The 4297-nt window shown below is 56.4% G+C and overlaps 1 pseudogene; it reads left to right on the top strand.

Moving 5' to 3' along the window:
- Nucleotides 1–1260: 1260 nt before the first annotated feature.
- LOC123139329 (uncharacterized) lies at nucleotides 1261–1943 on the top strand (annotated as a pseudogene).
- Nucleotides 1944–4297: the final 2354 nt, after the last annotated feature.

Consider the following 4297-nt stretch of genomic DNA (forward strand, 5'->3'; position numbering starts at 1 on the left):
CACCCGCAGCCGCCGTTGGCCTCCTCGCGTGCGCCTGCCGCTGGCCTCCTCGCGTGCGCGCGCCAGCCCGCCAGCCTCCTCGCGTACGCCCGCCGCCGGCCTCCTCGCGTGCACGCGCCAGCCCGCCAGTCGGCCACGGCGAGGAGATCAGGGGAGGGGCGCGGGCGCGACCACGACGGCGGCGGGGCGAGGAGGAGCGCGGCCACGGCGCCGCGAGCAAGGTAGGGGCGCAGGCGCGGCCACGGCGGCGGGGCGGGGCACACCGTGGCCACGGCCATGGCGGGGCGGAGCACGGCCACGGCCACGGCGGCTACGGGCCACGGCCACGGCGGCGAGCACCGCCATGGGCGGCGACGCGTGGCCATGACCATGGCGGCGAGCTGGGTATGGGTGCGTGTGTTTAATTTTGGGCGTCTGTTGAAGATGTAGCTAGGCAGTATATTGTTGGCGTCCGTTCGGTCATCCAGCACGCTAAAACGTTATTTTGGTGCTGTAAAAAAAATTCTGCTCAAGATGCTCTCAAGGGGCATCGATCGTCGTTATATCCATCCGTCACCGGGCTGTTATGTCAAGGGCTTGAATGGGCATGGATTCTCGAACCGATGGCGACCGCCGTGGATCCCGGTCAAAACCCACTCCCTTCTCTGTCACTCAGTCAGCCATGCCAACATTGGATCAGTGGTTTCTGTCGCCGGGAAGCATCCTCGAAGGCGTGAGACGCCGCAACTTGCATCTGCCGCTGCACGAACACTCTCATCCCCGTCCCGAACGGTCAGCACAACACGTGAGGATTCATTTATTTCGTTCGCGGAAAGTCTAAGCCGGATGGAAAGCGACACGCCACTTCTTCTTCTTCTCTTCCGCAAGTCGTTGATGCCGATCGGACCCGGAGACAGGTTCGGTGCACCCTGGAAAAGTTCTCTCAGGCGCAAGCCGAAACCGGTAGTCCGTTCCAGACGGGCAGACAGCATGTCATGTTCGATTGAAATCCTCACACCATCGTGTCTGCACTCGGCGGCACAGCAGAGGTACGATTGCATTTTGGATTTGAGGTAATAGCACCAGCAGTCCTTCAACTTGTTCAGGATGTGATGATCTAGTCCAAAACTTGCAAAAGCAAACTATTGCATCCCACAACTTGCACCCAATGTGCAAATTTAGTCCTAGCCAATCAGACGACGACAAGTGGAGCCTAGTCAGCAGAGCTGGTCAGCGCAGCACATTTTGCAATTACCCCCCTGGCCTTAGCAGTAATCAACCCGCTCCAACCCGGGCGTGTGGCTCATCCTCTGGCCCGCCGGCGACGGCGCGTGGCAGCCGTGGGGCCGCCTCGAGTGCTGGCGCGAACGCGGCGTGGCGGGGTCGTTCGACAGCCTCGGCTACAGCTTCGACCTCCTCGTCCCCGGCGTGGACCACGCCGTCCCCATCGCCGCGTCCAAGGGGGCGGCAAGTTCACGCTCGACCTGACAGCCGCGCAGCCCCTGAGCCAGGGGAGCACCCCGGGCTGCAGCCCGCGAGGCAGCGGCGACTTCAGCCAGTGGCCTCTGGGGAACTACCGCGGGTTCGCGATGTCGGCGGCGGTGGAGGGCGAGGGCCGGTGCAGCAAGCCCACGGTGGAGGTCGGGGTGGCGCACGTCGGGTGTGCGGAGGACGCGGCGGCGTTCGTGGCGCTGGCGGCGGCAGTGGACCTGAGCATGGACGCGTGCAGGCTCTTCTCGCACAAGCTCAGGAAGGAGCTCTCGCACCTGCGGTCGGACGTCCTCCGGTGACCGCCGGCGGCCGGCAAACATCTCATTCCGGCGAGCAAACTGTACAAAGTAGAGCCGAGAATCTAGAAGACAATTTATCTGGTTCTTTAGTTGGTTGCAGCCGTAGTAGTTGGATTTTGGCGATGGGTTAGTAGAGTAGTTGGTTCAGATCGCTTTCTTTTTTGTGAGCGGCAGTGTGGTGTGGTTGTGATTTTTTAGTTGGCTACTCCAGTTTTAGCCTCCTTTGCTAGTTGTTTCACTCTTATGAATCAAATGAAACCGAGAACCTTTGTGATCTACTCTTACTCCATTTCGATTTTGACCTTTGTAGTAGAATCGCAAGTGAAAAGATGAACTAGTACTCATTTGTGATTGAGACTGTGATATGAACCCGTGATTCCACAGGGGATAAACCAAAATCCATAGCATTTTTGTCTGTAAGGCATCATTGCCATGCTACCTGCTTTTGCAAATAGTAGCTGCAACTGTGATTTTGAGATGAACCAAAGCTTGGGCTGGCCCTTGGAGCCTTGGAGGAGCAACTAGTCAAGGCAACCCTGCAAGCAAGGTCCCTTATTTTTCTTTGAAGGAAAATAACTTTTGGGGAGGAACAGGGAGCGCACGGCACAGCGGGACAGGGAGCATGGCAATGGCAGGTGTGGTGGAGGAGCACGGCCGGTCTCCCTGCCAGTCCGGCACGCCCACCAGTCACCCACCGGCCGTGCAGCGAGGCAACGCACCGCGCCAGTGGGGTGGGGTGTGCGATGGGAGTGTGGGGCTGGCTGCCGTGCTCAGCCTGTCGTCCCGTGAGACGCCGCCGGTCACGTACGGTGGCCTCCATCACCGGCGATGAAGGGAGGTACCACCTTGGGGCCACGACCGCGGCGTCGCAGGGGCAGGTGGTGATGAACTCCAAATACCTCAGGGCGGCGCAGGAGCTGCTCGACGAGGCGGTGAGTGTGAGCAAGGACGTGGACGCCAAGGCGAAGAGCGTTGCATCGGTCAAGAAGGAGGAGGATTCGGAAGGCCTTTCCGGCGGCGGCGGCAGGGAGGAAGACACCATCGGGGCCAAGGGCGGAGCGCCAGCGCCCGAGATCTCGCGGCAGTTCCGCTGCCTCCGCGACGCCATCGCCTCGCAGGTGCGCGCCGCCAGCCGTGCCCTGGGCGAGGACTGCGGCGCCGAGGGGCTCGGCGGAGGGCTTGGAAGGTAAGGCAAGGCAAGGGAGAAATGAAAAGTGTTGTGTAGTACGGGTTGATTACTGCTAAGGCTGGGGGGTAATTGCAAAATATGCTGCGCTGACCGGTTCTGCTGACTAGGGCTCCACTTGTCGTCGTCTGATTGGCTAGGACTAAATTTGCACATTGGGTGCAAGTTGTGGGATGCAATAGTTTGCTTTTGCAAGTTTTGGACTAGATCATCACGTTCTGGATAAGTTCAAGACTGCGGGTGCTATTACCTCTTTGAATTTTGACCCACTCAAGCGGTCTCCAGCACTGCCCGAGAGTAGACTGGCAACTTGGTAGCACGGCTGCCCGAGAGTAGACTGGGAACTTGGTAGAACTTGGTAGCATGGGGATTTCGTCGTCTACTTCGAGGTTGATTTTCGGCTGGAAGCCTCAGCCTCTCCACAGATCCTCTAGATGATGAAGTATAGGATTAGTTTGTATCTTCTGAATGGAGCAGTGGGGCATCAGTGCATTACTAGGTATAGATGTTTGGTTTGCAGTCTAAGATTATCTATTGTCACGCCTAAGCTTAGACGTGTCATAATATCTTAGACATGTATTTGGTCATTGTCATACTTGTGGCTTGCCACATTTTTCTAGCTACATGGTCCACATGTCATCGATTCAACTTCTTGTCAAATCTTAACATATTTATGGTGACCATTTTGTTAGCCACACTTTTTGTGGCAGACACATTTTGTCTAAACTTAGCTGTGACAAAGTTAGTCATGCACCAAACAAATCCTAGATTTTCCTTCCTTGCATGATAAAATAACGAGCGGCCATTGCTTGCACGTGGACAGAGGAAACCACCATGAAGTTTCACCTGTCTCCAAGGGAGTCCCATCCCAACAACAAAATCATTATTACTCTTCATCATGGCTCTGGCTTTTCTTCTAGTGCCGTGGAGCCTTGACGCCGAATGAACCGCCAAATCCACCCATCCCTTTCTCGTCAACTTGCTTCATACGTGACTGTGCACGACAAAGTATCTTGTATATGTACTCTGACATGAATCAAATCAGGTCGGAATACTTTGGTTGGCGAGGACGAGCTGCCACATAGGTTCGGCGACGAGGTCAAGCGCTCGGGGCGCTTGGTGAAATGCACCACGTGCCATGGCGAGAACGGCAGCATATGCTGTTACACCTACTGAACAAACTCTCTTTTATCTTGTTTATACAGAACCTTTACATATGCACAGGCGCGAACACAAACGTACGGCGCATGCCGGATGGTGATAGTGTGTATGCGGTTGTTTCTTTCGTAGAATGACACTCTTTACTCACTAACAAATACCCCCTCCGTCTCAAAATAAGTGT

Source organism: Triticum aestivum, chromosome 6B (genome assembly GCF_018294505.1).
Source record: "Triticum aestivum cultivar Chinese Spring chromosome 6B, IWGSC CS RefSeq v2.1, whole genome shotgun sequence".
Taxonomy (NCBI): Eukaryota; Viridiplantae; Streptophyta; class Magnoliopsida; order Poales; family Poaceae; genus Triticum; species Triticum aestivum.